The sequence below is a fragment of the Oncorhynchus mykiss genome, chromosome 25 (assembly GCF_013265735.2).
Source record: "Oncorhynchus mykiss isolate Arlee chromosome 25, USDA_OmykA_1.1, whole genome shotgun sequence".
In the NCBI taxonomy this organism is placed as follows: domain Eukaryota; kingdom Metazoa; phylum Chordata; class Actinopteri; order Salmoniformes; family Salmonidae; genus Oncorhynchus; species Oncorhynchus mykiss.
Window position 1 is genome coordinate 44676158 of NC_048589.1, and position 17259 is coordinate 44693416.

General features: G+C 46.7%; 1 protein-coding gene across 1 annotated transcript in view; it reads left to right on the top strand.

Annotated features, from left to right (window-relative positions):
* The window catches only part of LOC110505940 (probable N-acetyltransferase camello), a 669337-nt gene that overhangs the window by 443029 nt on the left and 209049 nt on the right, over nt 1–17259 (top strand). The window lies entirely within an intron of this gene.

Consider the following 17259-nt stretch of genomic DNA (forward strand, 5'->3'; position numbering starts at 1 on the left):
CTGGGACACCAGGTGGGTGATTCCCCTCTAATCAGGGAATCATTTAGACCTGGGACACCAGGTGGGTGAAAATAATGATCAGGTAGAACAGAAAACAAGCGGTACTCTGGACCACCAGGCTGGGATTTGAAGATCACTGGTCAAGACTCAGTGATCAGGTCAGATTCCTTTAAGCAACAAACAGAGGAAATCAGCCTGAAACTGGGATAGACTACCTGAAACTGGGATAGACCACCTGAACTGGGATAGACTACCTGAACTGGGATAGACCACCTGGACTGGGATAGACCACCTGAACTGGGATAGACCACCTGAACTGGGATAGACCACCTGAAACTGGGATAGACCACCTGAAACTGGGATAGACAACCTGCAACTGGGATAGACAACCTGAAACTGGGATAGACCACCTGAAACTGGGATAGACTATCTGAAACTGGGATAGACTACCTGAAACTGGGATAGACTACCTGAAACTGGGATAGACTACCTGAAACTGGGATAGACTACCTGAAACTGGGATAGACTACCTGAAACTGGGATAGACCACCTGAAACTGGGATAGACCACCTGAAACTGGGATAGACTACCTGAAACTGGCATAGACCACCTGAAACTGGGATAGACCACCTGAAACTGGGATAGACCACCTGAAACTGGGATAGACCACCTGAAACTGGGATAGACCACCTGAAACTGGGATAGACTACTTGAAACTGGGATAGACTACCTGAAACTGGGATAGACTACCTGAAACTGGGATAGACTACCTGAAACTGGGATAGACTACTTGAAACTGGGATAGACTACCTGAAACTGGGATAGACTACCTGAAACTGGGGTAGACTACCTGAAACTGGGGTAGACTACCTGAAACTGGGATAGACCACCTGAAACTGGGATAGACCACCTGAAACTGGGATAGACTACTTGAAACTGGGATAGACTACCTGAAACTGGGATAGACTACCTGAAACTGGGATAGACCACCTGAAACTGGGATAGACTACCTGAAACTGGGATAGACTACCTGAAACTGGGATAGACTACCTGAAACTGGGATAGACCACCTGAAACTGGGATAGACCACCTGAAACTGGGATAGACCACCTGAAACTGAGACAATAAGAAATGTTTGTTTTCCTATGCAAACCGTATTGCTACAGTGTGCCCTAATGAATGTCCCAGTAGTAGGCTACTGTAGTACATCTCCATAGACACTGTGATCAATAGCCTGGTCTTGCACTTATGTTCAGCTTGGCATAAACTGACACTGGCTTTTAATGCTGGACTCATTCATACAAGATCATGGTCCTTGTGTGGCTCTGTTGGCAAGAGCGTGGTAGTAGACACACCGAAGTTGTCGGTTCAGTTCCTGCAGAGATCATATACACGTGGTAAAAAATGTCTGCTCTCACTGTAAAGACTGGAGAAGAGGTTTCTGCTCTCACTGTAAAGACTGGAGAAGAGGGTTCTGCTCTCACTGTAAAGACTGGAGAAGAGGTTTCTGCTCTCACTGTAAAGACTGGAGAAGAGGGTTCTGCTCTCACTGTAAAGACTGGAGAAGAGGTTTCTGCTCTCACTGTAAAGACTGGAGAAGAGGTTTCTGCTCTCACTGTAAAGACTGGAGAAGAGGTTTCTGCTCTCAGTGTAAAGACTGGAGAAGAGGTGTCTGCTCTCAGTGTAAAGACTGGAGAAGAGGTTTCTGCTCTCACTGTAAAGACTGGAGAAGAAGTGTCTGCTCTCACTGTAAAGACTGGAGAAGAGGTGTCTGCTCTCACTGTAAAGACTGGAGAAGAGGTTTCTGCTCTCACTGTAAAGACTGGAGAATAGGTTTCTGCTCTCACTGTAAAGACTGGAGAAGAGGTTTCTGCTCTCACTGTAAAGACTGGAGAAGAGGTTTCTGCTCTCAGTGTAAAGACTGGAGAAGAGGTGTCTGCTCTCAGTGTAAAGACTGGAGAAGAGGTTTCTGCTCTCACTGTAAAGACTGGAGAAGAAGTGTCTGCTCTCACTGTAAAGACTGGAGAAGAGGTGTCTGCTCTCACTGTAAAGACTGGAGAAGAGGTTTCTGCTCTCACTGTAAAGACTGGAGAATAGGTTTCTGCTCTCACTGTAAAGACTGGAGAAGAGGTTTCTGCTCTCACTGTAAAGACTGGAGAAGTGGTTTCTGCTCTCACTGTAAAGACTGGAGAAGAGGTGTCTGCTCTCACTGTAAAGACTGGAGAAGAGGTTTCTGCTCTCACTGTAAAGACTGGAGAAGTGGTTTCTGCTCTCATTGTAAAGACTGGAGAAGAGGTTTCTGCTCTCAGTGTAAAGACTGGAGAAGAGGTTTCTGCTCTCAGTGTAAAGACTGGAGAAGAGGTGTCTGCTCTCACTGTAAAGACTGGAGAAGAGTGTCTGCTCTCACTGTAAAGACTGGAGAAGAGTGTCTACTCTCACTGTAAAGACTGGAGAAGAGGTGTCTGCTCTCACTGTAAAGACTGGAGAAGAAGTGTCTGCTCTCACTGTAAAGACTGGAGAAGAGGTGTCTGCTCTCAGTGTAAAGACTGGAGAAGAAGTGTCTGCTCTCACTGTAAAGACTGGAGAAGAGGTGTCTGCTCTCACTGTAAAGACTGGAGAAGAGGTTTCTGCTCTCACTGTAAAGACTGGAGAAGAGGGTTCTGCTCTCACTGTAAAGACTGGGGAAGAGGTGTCTGCTCTCAGTGTAAAGATTGGACAAGAAGTGTCTGCTCTCACTGTAAAGACTGGAGAAGAGGTTTCTGCTCTCACTGTAAAGACTGGATAAGAGGGTTCTGCTCTCACTGTAAAGACTGGAGAAGAGGTTTCTGCTCTCACTGTAAAGACTGGAGAAGAGGTGTCTGCTCTCAGTGTAAAGACTGGAGAAGAGGTTTCTGCTCTCACTGTAAAGACTGGAGAAGAGGGTTCAGCTCTCACTGTAAAGACTGGAGAAGAGGGTTCAGCTCTCACTGTAAAGACTGGAGAAGAGGTTTCTGCTCTCACTGTAAAGACTGGAGAAGAGGTGTCTGCTCTCAGTGTAAAGACTGGAGAAGAAGTGTCTGCTCTCACTGTAAAGACTGGAGAAGAGGTGCCTGCTCTCACTGTAAAGACTGGAGGAGAGGGTTCTGCTCTCACTGTAAAGACTGGAGGAGAGGGTTCTGCTCTCACTGTAAAGACTCGAGGAGAGGTTTCTGCTCTCACTGTAAAGACTGGATAAGAGGTTTCTGCTCTCACTGTAAAGACTGGAGAAGAGGTTTCTGCTCTCACTGTAAAAACTGGAGAAGTGGTTTCTGCTCTCACTGTAAAGACTGGAGAAGAGGTTTCTGCTCTCACTGTAAAGACTGGAGAAGAGGTTTCTGCTCTAACTGTAAAGACTGGAGAAGAAGTGTCTGCTCTCACTGTAAAGACTGGAGAAGAGGTGTCTGCGCTCACTGTAAAGACTGGAGAAGAGGTTTCTGCTCTCACTGTAAAGACTGGAGAAGAAGTGTCTGCTCTCACTGTAAAGACTGGAGAAGAGGTGTCTGCTCTCAGTGTAAAGACTGGAGAAGAAGTGTCTGCTCTCACTGTAAAGACTGGAGAAGAGGTGTCTGCTCTCACTGTAAAGACTGGAGAAGAGGTTTCTGCTCTCACTGTAAAGACTGGAGAAGAGGGTTCTGCTCTCACTGTAAAGACTGGAGAAGAGGTTCCTGCTCTCACTGTAAAGACTGGAGAAGAGGTGTCTGCTCTCAGTGTAAAGACTGGAGAAGAGGTTTCTGCTCTCACTGTAAAGACTGGAGAAGAGGGTTCTGCTCTCACTGTAAAGACTGGAGAAGAGGTTTCTGCTCTCACTGTAAAGACTGGAGAAGAGGTGTCTGCTCTCAGTGTAAAGACTGGAGAAGAAGTGTCTGCTCTCACTGTAAAGACTGGAGAAGAGGTTTCTGCTCTCACTGTAAAGACTGGAGAAGAGGGTTCTGCTCTCACTGTAAAGACTGGAGAAGAGGTGTCTGCTCTCACTGTAAAGACTGGAGAAGTGGTTTCTGCTCTCATTGTAAAGACTGGAGAAGAGGTTTCTGCTCTCAGTGTAAAGACTTGAGAAGAGGTTTCTGCTCTCAGTGTAAAGACTGGAGAAGAGGTGTCTGCTCTCACTGTAAAGACTGGAGAAGAGTGTCTGCTCTCACTGTAAAGACTGGAGAAGAGTGTCTACTCTCACTGTAAAGACTGGAGAAGAGGTGTCTGCTCTCACTGTAAAGACTGGAGAAGAAGTGTCTGCTCTCACTGTAAAGACTGGAGAAGAGGTGTCTGCTCTCAGTGTAAAGACTGGAGAAGAAGTGTCTGCTCTCACTGTAAAGACTGGAGAAGAGGTGTCTGCTCTCACTGTAAAGACTGGAGAAGAGGTTTCTGCTCTCACTGTAAAGACTGGAGAAGAGGGTTCTGCTCTCACTGTAAAGACTGGGGAAGAGGTGTCTGCTCTCAGTGTAAAGATTGGACAAGAATTGTCTGCTCTCACTGTAAAGACTGGAGAAGAGGTTTCTGCTCTCACTGTAAAGACTGGAGAAGAGGGTTCTGCTCTCACTGTAAAGACTGGAGAAGAGGTTTCTGCTCTCACTGTAAAGACTGGAGAAGAGGTGTCTGCTCTCAGTGTAAAGACTGGAGAAGAGGTTTCTGCTCTCACTGTAAAGACTGGAGAAGTGGTTTCTGCTCTCACTGTAAAGACTGGAGAAGAGGTGTCTGCTCTCACTGTAAAGACTGGAGAAGAGGTTTCTGCTCTCACTGTAAAGACTGGAGAAGAGGTGTCTGCTCTCACTGTAAAGACTGGAGAAGAGGTTTCTGCTCTCACTGTAAAGACTGGAGAAGTGGTTTCTGCTCTCATTGCAAAGACTGGAGAAGAGGTTTCTGCTCTCAGTGTAAAGACTGGAGAAGAGGTTTCTGCTCTCAGTGTAAAGACTGGAGAAGAGGTGTCTGCTCTCACTGTAAAGACTGGAGAAGAGTGTCTGCTCTCACTGTAAAGACTGGAGAAGAGTGTCTACTCTCACTGTAAAGACTGGAGAAGAGGTGTCTGCTCTCACTGTAAAGACTGGAGAAGAAGTGTCTGCTCTCACTGTAAAGACTGGAGAAGAGGTGTCTGCTCTCAGTGTAAAGACTGGAGAAGAAGTGTCTGCTCTCACTGTAAAGACTGGAGAAGAGGTGTCTGCTCTCACTGTAAAGACTGGAGAAGAGGTTTCTGCTCTCACTGTAAAGACTGGAGAAGAGGGTTCTGCTCTCACTGTAAAGACTGGGGAAGAGGTGTCTGCTCTCAGTGTAAAGATTGGACAAGAAGTGTCTGCTCTCACTGTAAAGACTGGAGAAGAGGTTTCTGCTCTCACTGTAAAGACTGGAGAAGAGGGTTCTGCTCTCACTGTAAAGACTGGAGAAGAGGGTTCTGCTCTCACTGTAAAGACTGGAGAAGAGGTGTCTGCTCTCAGTGTAAAGACTGGAGAAGAGGTTTCTGCTCTCACTGTAAAGACTGGAGAAGAGGGTTCAGCTCTCACTGTAAAGACTGGAGAAGAGGTTTCTGCTCTCACTGTAAAGACTGGAGAAGAGGTGTCTGCTCTCAGTGTAAAGACTGGAGAAGAAGTGTCTGCTCTCACTGTAAAGACTGGAGAAGAGGTGCCTGCTCTCACTGTAAAGACTGGAGAAGAAGTGTCTGCTCTCACTGTAAAGACTGGAGGAGAGGGTTCTGCTCTCACTGTAAAGACTGGAGGAGAGGGTTCTGCTCTCACTGTAAAGACTGGAGGAGAGGTTTCTGCTCTCACTGTAAAGACTGGATAAGAGGTTTCTGCTCTCACTGTAAAGACTGGAGAAGAGGTTTCTGCTCTCACTGTAAAGACTGGAGAAGTGGTTTCTGCTCTCACTGTAAAGACTGGAGAAGAGGTTTCTGCTCTCACTGTAAAGACTGGAGAAGAGGTTTCTGCTCTCACTGTAAAGACTGGAGAAGAAGTGTCTGCTCTCACTGTAAAGACTGGAGAAGAGGTGTCTGCTCTCACTGTAAAGACTGGAGAAGAGGTTTCTGCTCTCACTGTAAAGACTGGAGAAGAAGTGTCTGCTCTCACTGTAAAGACTGGAGAAGAGGTGTCTGCTCTCAGTGTAAAGACTGGAGAAGAAGTGTCTGCTCTCACTGTAAAGACTGGAGAAGAGGTGTCTGCTCTCACTGTAAAGACTGGAGAAGAGGTTTCTGCTCTCACTGTAAAGACTGGAGAAGAGGGTTCTGCTCTCACTGTAAAGACTGGAGAAGAGGGTTCTGCTCTCACTGTAAAGACTGGAGAAGAGGTGTCTGCTCTCAGTGTAAAGACTGGAGAAGAGGTTTCTGCTCTCACTGTAAAGACTGGAGAAGAGGGTTCTGCTCTCACTGTAAAGACTGGAGAAGAGGTTTCTGCTCTCACTGTAAAGACTGGAGAAGAGGTGTCTGCTCTCAGTGTAAAGACTGGAGAAGAAGTGTCTGCTCTCACTGTAAAGACTGGAGAAGAGGTTTCTGCTCTCACTGTAAAGACTGGAGAAGAGGGTTCTGCTCTCACTGTAAAGACTGGAGAAGAGGTGTCTGCTCTCACTGTAAAGACTGGAGAAGAGATTTCTGCTCTCACTGTAAAGACTGGAGAAGAGGTGTCTGCTCTCACTGTAAAGACTGGAGAAGAGGTGTCTGCTCTCACTGTAAAGACTGGAGAAGAGGTGTATGCTCTCACTGTAAAGACTTGAGAAGAGGTGTCTGCTCTCACTGTAAAGACTGGAGAAGAGGTTTCTGCTCTCACTGTAAAGACTGGAGAAGAGGTGTCTGCTCTCACCGTAAAGACTGGAGAAGAGGTTTCTGCTCTCACTGTAAAGACTGGAGAACAGGGTTCTGCTCTCACTGTAGACTGGAGAAGAGGGTTCTTCTCTCACTGTAAAGACTGGAGAAGAGGGTTCTGCTCTCACTGTAAAGACTGAAGAAGAGGGTTCTGCTCTCACTGTAAAGACTGGAGAAGAGGTGTCTGCTCTCACTGTAAAGACTGGAGAAGAGGGTTCTGCTCTCACTGTAAAGACTGGAGAAGAGGTTTCTGCTCTCATTGTAAAGACTGGAGAAGAGGTTTCTACTCTCACTGTAAAGACTGGAGAAGAGGTGTTATGTTATGATTAAAGACCAGCCATCTTGTAATCTCAGGCTGTTTAGGTAAAATCACTGCAGCCCTCTTCAGTGGTGGAAAAAGTACAGAATTGTTATACTTGAGGAAAAGTAAAGATACCTTAATAGCCAGGGGCCCACTCCGACACTCAGACATCATTACAGATAGCCAGGGGCCCACTCCGACACTCAGACATCATTTACAGATAGCCAGGGGAACACTCCGACACTCAGACATCATTACAGATAGCCAGGGGCCCACTCCGACACTCAGACATAATTTACAGATAGCCAGGGGCCCACTCCGACACTCAGACATCATTACTGATAGCCAGGGGCCCACTCCGACACTCAGACTTCATTTACAGATAGCCAGGGGCCCACTCTGACACTCAGACATCATTTACAGATAGCCAGGGGAACACTCCGACACTCAGACATCATTACAGATAGCCAGGGGCCCACTCCGACACTCAGACATCATTACAGATAGCCAGGGGCCCACTCCGACACTCAGACATCATTACAGATAGCCAGGGGCCCACTCCGACACTCAGACATCATTACAGATAGCCAGGGGAACACTCCAACTCTCAGACATCATTTACAGATAGCCTTGGGCCCACTCCAACACTCAGACATCATTTACAGATAGCCAGGGGAACACTCCAACACTTAGACATAATTTACAGATAGCCAGGGGAACACTCCAACACTCAGACATCATTTACAAATGAAGCATTTGTGTTTAGTGAGTCCGCCAGATCAGAGGCAGTAAAGATGACCAGGGATGTTCTCTTGATAAGTGTGAATTGGACCATTTTCCTGTCCTGCTAGTACTTTTGAGTGTCAGGGGAAAGTTTACATTATTGCCTCCCGGGTGGCGCAGTGGTTAACGGCGCTGTACTGCAGCGCCAGCTGTGCCATCAGAGTCCCTGGGTTCGCGCCCAGGCTCTGTCGAAACTGAAAACCGGCCGTGACCGGGAGGTCCTTGGGGCGACGCACAATTGGCCTAGCGTTGTCCGGGTTAGGTAGGGATCTCCTTGTCTCATCGTGCACCAGTGACTCCTGTGGCGGGCCGGGCGCAGTGCGGCTGGCTTCCGGGTTGGATGCGCGCTGTGTTAAGAAGCAGAAGTTGTGTATCAGAGGACGCATGACATTCAACCTTCCTCTCTCCTGAGCCCGTACGGGAGTTGAGATGGGAATGAGACAAGATAGTAGCTATTGGGGAGAAAAAGGGGTAAAAAATAAATAAATAATAAAAAAAGAAAGTTTACATTATTTTCATAAGCAATGTAGTGAAGTAAAAATCGCCAGAAATATAAATAGTAAAGTTAAAAATACAGATACTACCAAAAAACGACTTAAGTAGTACTTTAAAGTATTTTTCCACCACTGTTCCTCTTGCACAGACAGAAACAGACGGCTGTTGTAACGGAGACAAGAACGTGCCGTAAGCGAAGCTCACTCCACAGCTAGCTTACAAAAACGTCACCAACGCTGCTATCGAATCGGATCCTTGGCTATAGGACTACCGGTTGGTACGTACCTCTGGTCCGAGAAAAGAGACGGTGGACAGGGGAAGAAGCGAAGCTGGTAGCGACCCACTGGTGTCAGTTTCACTGGGGAACAATAAACACTTCTACGTACTGTACGTTTACTCTGTTGTAGCGCAGAAATGTTAATGAATTGAATCTATTGTTAATGACATTGCACTCGTGTAGTAGTGTACATTTTCTGTATAATTCTGCTCCGTCACTATGAATTCAATTTAAAATAAAAAAAAAAACATGTTTATTTTAAACTCTCCAGGTATTACTTTTTTTTGTGCATATTTTTTCTTAAACTTTAAACTTTTTTAGCTCTCAATGGTCATTCATCAAGTACGACCATATTTCACTTATTTGACTAGATTTGTGCCTAATCTTGACAACACAGAACCCAGCAAATATCCAGCAAACTACATAATCTATATGTATATATATATATATATATATATATATATATATATATATATGTATGTATGTATGAATAATCTATATCGAGAAGAGATTAGTACAAAACCAGGTCTGAAATGCACCAGAAACAACAGCATTGTGACGAAACAAGGCATGTGACAAGTCCTACACCAGGACAGGTGGTTTCACCACAGGACCACTGACGCCAGGCCCAGGTCCTACTCTGCTCTTCTAGCTATCCAACAGAACCCTTTTCTGAGGTGTCATCATACCCAACCTGTGCCACTGCATCACAACTAACGCTGAAACTCCCCCCTCCCCCCACCCCAAAAAATGTTCAGGTTTCCCAGAAATCTTAGTTTGGAAGATTTTGGAATCCTAATCTGAAGTAAAACAACATTGGATATACAGTTTATGAGTTGTGGTATTCTGTCTGGTATGTTATGTGCTTTAAACGGTACGAAGAGATTAAATAGAGCTTTTTCTGAACTCGTAATGTAAAGGAAATGTTACGTCTTGTGTGCTAGTTCCAGTACATGGGTACAATCAGAGTTCCAGTACATGGGTACAATCAGAGGTCCAGTACAATCAGAGTTCCAGTACATGGGTACAATCAGAGGTACAGTACATGGGTACAATCAGAGGTCCAGTACAATCAGAGTTCCAGTACATGGGTACAATCAGAGTTCCAGTACATGGGTACAATCAGAGGTACAGTACATGGGTACAATCCGAGTTAGAGTTCCAGTACATGGGTACAATCCGAGTTAGAGTTCCAGCACATGGGTACAATCAGAGGTCCAGTACTTGGGTACAATCAGAGGTAGCCAACAAATGCTTTTTTGCCTTGATCACATTATTTCACCCATTCACTTTTAATTTTCCTTGTCGCTTTTAATCTTACCTGGTACCCAGGTACCCTTTTAATCTTACCTGGTACCCAGGTACCCTTTTAATCTTACCTGGTACCCAGGTACCCTTTTAATCTTACCTGGTACCCAGGTACCCTTTTAATCTTACCTGGTACCCAGGTACCCTTTTAATCTTACCTGGTACCCAGGTACCCTTTTAATCTTACCTGGTACCCAGGTACCCTTTTAATCTTACCTGGTACCCAGGTACCCTTTTAATCTTACCTGGTACCCAGGTTATTGTGGGCAGAGGTGGCTGTGAACCAGATTACTACAGCAGGCATATACAGCACAGTAGTGACCAGTTTAGGCTTCCATAGGGCTCTGGTCAAAAGTAGTGCACTATATAGGGCATAGGGTGCCATTTTGGAAGCACCCTTGACCAAAACAGCATCAGAAGGATGACCCATTCAACAAATCCCTGTTTTGCCTCCCTATGAAGAGAGCATCTGCTGTTTTCTGCTGACAGAAATAGTTTCGCTGGGAAGGTCAGAGATGATATTACATCATCACAGGAAGTCTTCTACTCATCACTGCCTTGACCATATTAGGACAGTCTTTTTTTTGCTGATTGTAAGAGTAGATAGAGCATTCGGAAAGTATTCTGACCCCTTGACTATTTCCACATTTTGTTACGTTACAGCCACATTCTAAAATGGATTAAATTGTTTTTTTCCCCCTCGTCAATCTACACACAATACCCCATAATGACATCACAATACCCCATAATGACATCACAATACCCCATAATGACATCACAATACCCCATAATAACTTCACAATACCCCATAATGACATCACAATACCCCATAATGACATCACAATACCCCATAATAACATCACAATACCCCATAATGACATCACAATACCCCATAATGACAAAGAAAAAAAGTTTTGGGGACTTTTTAGCAAATTTATATTTAAAAAACCCCCCTGGAAATATCACATTTACATAAGTATTCAGACCCTTTACTCAGTACTTTGTTGAAGCACCTTTGGCAGTGATTACAGCCTCAAGTCTTCTTGGGTATGACGCTACAAGCTTGGCACACCTGTATTTGGGGAGTTTCTCCCATTCTTCTCTGCAGATCCTCTCAAGCTCTATCAGATTGGATGGGGAGCGTTGCTGCACAACTATTTTCAGGTCTCTCCAGAGATGTTAGATCGGGTTCAAGTCCACGCTCTGGTTGGTCCACTCAAGGACATTCAGAGACTTGTCACGAAGCCACTCCTGCGTTGTCTTGGCTGTGTGCTTAGAGTCGTTGTCTTGTTTGAAGGTGAACCTCTGCCCCAGTCTAAGGTCCTGAGTGCTCTGGAGCAAGTTTCCATCAAGGATCTCTCTGTACTTTGATCCGTTCATCTTTCGCTTGATCCTGACTAGTCTCCCAGAAACTGCCGCTGAAAAACATCCCCACAGCATTATGTTGCCACCACCATGCTTCACCGTAGGGATTGTGCCAGGTTTCCTCCAGACGTGACACTTTGCATTCAGGCCAAAAAGTTAAATCTTGGTTTCATCAGACCAGAGAATCTTGTTTCTGATGATCTGAGAGTCCTTTGGGTGCCTTTTTGGCAAACTCCAAGTGTGCTGTCATGTGCCTTTTACTGAGAAGTGGCTTCCGTCTGGCCACTGGACCCATGATATCGGCATCGGTATGCATGGCGACGTCAAAGTGTGTTTCAAAAATCGTCAGAGTAATGATTTCGTTTATAGTACAATATTATGGGGAATGGGAATGAGAGGGCTACTTACACAGCGTTGGGAAGAGATCACAGCAGTGACTGAATGAGGGTATGAGGCATGAGTTGAGGTGTTCAGAGCCTTGACTTCAGTGCAGGACAGGATTTGGAAGATAAAAAAAAACAATAACACAACGCACTACACAGTTAGACAACAGAGCTAAGAATGAGCTAGTCCAACCAAGGAGTAAAATCACTGATGTGTAATAACGTGATTGTGTTTGAGTATGTGATTGACTCTACATACAGTAAATGGATAGGTGTACTCACAGTGCTTGGAGAGGAAACATTCAATGGACGAGCGGGCACACGAGACATATGGCTTCAGTTCATGTCAGGGGAGAGTTGACGACGGTAGTGGAGTGGTCATCTTAAAATCAGGGAACAGGAGGGGACTTAGTTGTAAATACAAATAGCAGACAGATTCCATTACAGCTGCACCATCGTACGTTTAGACAACGTGCTTTTGCATCATGTCAAACACAGACTGCGTATTACGCCCACTTGACAGACCAAAGTAGCCCAAGAAACGTTCCTGAATAAAGCCCTGATCATCCACATAACTGATGATAACTGACAACAGAGCAGACTGGTGGCACCATAGGTCCCAGAGTGGTCAGACTGGTGGCACTATAGGTCCCAGAGGGGTCAGACTGGTGGCACTATAGGTCCCAAAGTGGTCAGACTGGTGGCACCAAAGGTCCCAGAGTGGTCAGACTGGTGGCACCATAGGTCCCAGAGTGGTCAGACTGGTGGCACTATGGATTCCAGAGTGGTCAGACTGGTGGCACTATGGGTCCCAGGGTGGTCAGACTGGTGGCACCATAGGTCCCAGAGTGGTCAGACTGGTGGCACTATGGGTCCCAGAGTGGTCAGACAGGTGGCACCATAGGTCCCAGAGTGGTCAGACTGGTGGCACTATGGGTCCCAGAGTGGTCAGACTGGTGGCACTATAGGTCCCAGAGTGGTCAGACTGGTGGCAACATAGGTCCCAGAGTGGTCAGCCTGGTGGCAGGTCCCAGAGTGGTCAGACTGGTGGCACTATGGGTCCCAGAGTGGTCAGACTGGTGGCACCATAGGTCCCAGAGTGGTCAGCCTGGTGGCAGGTCCCAGAGTGGTCAGACTGGTGGCAGGTCCCAGAGTGGTCAGACTGGTGGCACCATAGGTCCCAGAGTGGTCAGACTGGTGGCACTATAGACCCCAGAGTGGTCAGACTGGTGGCAGGTCCCAGAGTGGTCAGACTGGTGGCACTATAGGTCCCAGGGTGGTCAGACAGGTGGCACCTTAGGTCCCAGAGTGGTCAGACTGGTGGCACCATAGGTCCCAGAGTGGTCAGACTGGTGGCAGGTCCCAGAGTGGTCAGACTGGTGGCACTATAGGTCCCAGAGCGGTCTGACTGGTGGCACTATAGGTCCCAGAGTGGTCAGACTGGTGGCACTATAGGTCCCAGAGTGGTCAGACTGGTAGCACCATAGGTCCCAGAGTGGTCAGACTGGTGGCACTATGGGTCCCAGAGTGGTCAGACAGGTGGCACCATAGGTCCCAGAGTGGTCAGACTGGTGGCACTATGGGTCCCAGAGTGGTCAGACTGGTGGCACTATGGGTCCCAGAGTGGTCAGACTGGTGGCACCATAGGTCCCAGAGTGGTCAGCCTGGTGGCAGGTCCCAGAGTGGTCAGACTGGTGGCAGGTCCCAGAGTGGTCAGACTGGTGGCACCATAGGTCCCAGAGTGGTCAGACTGGTGGCACCATAGGTCCCAGAGTGGTCAGACTGGTGGCACTATAGGTCCCAGGGTGGTCAGACTGGTGGCACCATAGGTCCCAGAGTGGTCAGACTGGTGGCAGGTCCCAGAGTGGTCAGACTGGTGGCACTATAGGTCCCAGGGTGGTCAGACAGGTGGCACCTTAGGTCCCAGAGTGGTCAGACTGGTGGCACCATAGGTCTCAGAGTGGTCAGACTGGTGGCAGGTCCCAGAGTGGTCAGACTGGTGGCACTATAGTTCCCAGAGCGGTCTGACTGGTGGCACTATAGGTCCCAGAGTGGTCAGACTGGTGGCACTATAGGTCCCAGAGTGGTCAGACTGGTGGCACCATAGGTCCCAGTGGTCAGACTGGTGGCAGGTCCCAGAGTGGTCAGACTGGTGGCACTATAGGTCCCAGAGCGGTCTGACTGGTGGCACTATAGGTCCCAGAGTGGTCAGACTGGTGGCACTATAGGTCCCAGAGTGGTCAGACTGGTGGCACCATAGGTCCCAGAGTGGTGGGGCGATGTTTACCCCCTGGGGCCCCATAGTTTTCCCATATCTGTTAACCTAACCAGGAAAACTCTGGACCCTGTTAGGTATGACAGTGATCAATCAGTTGTAAAAACGTCTTAAAGAGCCATGATGGGACCAGTTTTTTCCTAATCAGGTCACATGGTTTTTTTAAAAACTGGGGGTTAAAAACTCCTAGCCCTGGAGGGGTGAAAACCCTGTCAAACTGCAGCTACAGTACCTTGTATTTGTTCATATAAATGATATTTATACCAGATTTATTCTACCCAGAGACAACAACGGCTTGTGTTTTGTCCGGTAGTGAGTATATGTTACCATCACTTCTGAATAAAAAGTGGAAATCTCTCTTCAATCTAACTTTAATGGATGATGCGATGGAAACAACTATCGAGTTGATCTTGACAGAAAAAGACAGTAGAAGGTAGATGTCTACCCCCCCCCCCCCCCCCCCCCCCCCCCCCAGTGGTGTTGATAGACCGCTTGAGACTATCCCTGTTTCTTCTTACTTTTTCCTTGCGTTGCGCAGTTTGAATAAGCAGATCTTAATCATGGTCGATGCGGCTCTTAAATACAGTTTTAAAACCAAGAAAACATAATGTCATGTATTTTGTACTAGTTCCAGTACATGGGTACAATCAGAGGTACAGTACATGGGTACAATCAGAGGTACAGTACATGGGTACAATCAGAGGTACAGTACATGGGTACAATCCTGGGTACAATCAGAGGTACAGTACATGGGTACAATCAGAGTTAGAGTTCCAGTACATGGATACAATCAGAGTTCCAGTACATGGATACAATCAGAGTTACAGTACATGGATACAATCAGAGTTACAGTACATGGATACAATCAGAGTTCCAGTACATGGATACAATCAGAGTTACAGTACATGGAGACAATCAGAGTTACAGTACATGGATACAATCAGAGGTACAGTACATGGGTACAATCAGAGGTACAGTACATGTACAATCCTGGGTACAATCAGAGGCAGCCAACAAATGATTTTTTGCCTCTTTCACTTTTTATTTTCAACAAACAATTATTTTGGCATTCCTTGTTGCTTGTAGTCTTACCTGGTACCCATGCTACTGTGATTACTTATAGCAGGCGTACAGTACAGCAGTGACCAGTTTAGGTTTTGCCTGGTAATCAGGTTTGCTTGCCATTTCAACATCAAGCCAAATAGAGAGAGCTGGCTGTGTGCCTTACACTCTGCCTTCAGCCATTAAACCAATCGTGCAGTCGCAAATGGCACCCCATTCCCTATGTAGTGCACTTATTTAGGCTTCCATAGGGCTTCAATAGGGCTCTGGTCAAAAAGTAGTGTACTATATGGGGCATAGGGTGCTAATTCTCTAGTCAAAAAGTAGTGTACTATGTAGGGCATAGGGTGCACATTCTCTGGTCAAAAAGTAGCGTACTATATAGGGCATAAGGTGCCCATTCTCTGGTCAAAAGTAGCTTGGGAAGCACTCCCGCACAAAACAGCAACAGAAGGAGGATCCATTTAACAAATCCCTGTATTGCCTCCCTATGAAGAGAGCATCTGCTGTTTTCTGCTTGGCCACAGACTTTGGTAGTCATGTCAAAGACAGAAATAGTTTCCCTGGGAAGGTCAGAGATGACATTACATCATCACAGGAAGTCTTCTAATCATCACTGCCTTGACCATATTAGGACAGAAAAAGTACCCAACTGTCATACTGCAGTAAAAGTAAAGATACCTTAATAGAAAATGACTCGAGTAAAAGTGAAAGTCGCCCAGTAACATACTACTTGAGTAAAAGTCAAAAAGTATTTGGTTTTAAATATACTTAAGTATCAAAAGTAAATGTAATTGCTAAAATATACTTAAGTATCAAAAGTGAAAGTACACATCATTTCAAATGTTTTTATTTACGTAAAGCACACTCCAACACTCAGACACAATTTACAAACAAAGCATGTGTGTTTAGTGAGTCCTCCAGATCAGAGGAAGTAGGGACGACCAGGGATGTTCTCTGTTTAGTGAGTCCTCCAGATCAGAGGCAGTAGGGAGGACCAGGGATGTTCTCTGTTTAGTGAGTCCTCCAGATCAGAGGCAGTAGGGATGGCCAGGGATGTTCTCTGTTTAGTGAGTCCTCCAGATCAGAGGCAGTAGGGAGTACCAGGGATGTTCTCTGCTTAGTGAGTCTGCCAGATCAGAGGCAGTAGGGATGGCCAGGGATGTTCTCTGTTTAGTGAGTCCTCCAGATCAGAGGCAGTAGGGAGGACCAGGGATGTTCTCTATTTAGTGAGTCCTCCAGATCAGAGGCAGTAAAGCTGACCAGGGATGTTCTCTGTTTAGTGAGTCCTCCAGATCAGAGACAGTAGGAATGACCAGAGATGTTCTCTGTTTAGTGAGTCCTCCAGATCAGAGGCAGTAAAGATGACCAGGGATGTTCTCTGTTTAGTGAGTCCTCCAGATCAGAGGCAGAAGGGATGACCAGGGATGTTCTCTGTTTAGTGAGTCCTCCAGATCAGAGGCAGTAAAGATGACCAGGGATGTTCTCTGTTTAGTGAGTCCTCCAGATCAGAGGCAGTAAAGATGACCAGGGATGTTCTCTGTTTAGTGAGTCCTCCAGATCAGAGCCAGTAGGGATGACCAGGGATGTTCTCTGTTTAGTGGGACCATATCACCTCCACCCTACCTGACACCCTAGACCCACTCCAATTTGCATACCGCCCCAATAGGTCCACAGACGACGCAATCGCAACCACACTGCACACTGCCCTAACCCATCTGGACAAGAGGAATACCTATGTGAGAATGCTGTTCATCAACTACAGCTCAGCATTTAACACCATAGTACCCTCCAAACTCGTCATCAAGCTTGAGACCCTGGGTCTGAACCTCACCCTATGCAACTGGATCCTGGACTTCCTGACGGGCCGCCCCCAGGTGGTGAGGGTAGGTAACAACATCTCCACCCCGCTGATCCTCAACACTGGGTTCCCACAAGGGTGCGTTCTGAGCCCTCTCCTGTACTCCCTGTTCACCCACGACTGCGTGGCCATGCACGCCTCCAACTCAATCATCAAGTTTGCGGACGACACTACAGTGGTAGGCTTGATTACCAACAACGACGAGACAGCCTACAGGGAGGAGGTGAGGGCCCTCGGAGTGTGGTGTCAGGAAAATAACCTCACACTCAACGTCAACAAAACTAAGGAGATGATTGTGGACTTCAGGAAACAGCAGAGGGAGCACCCCCCTATCCACATCGACAGGACAGTAGTGG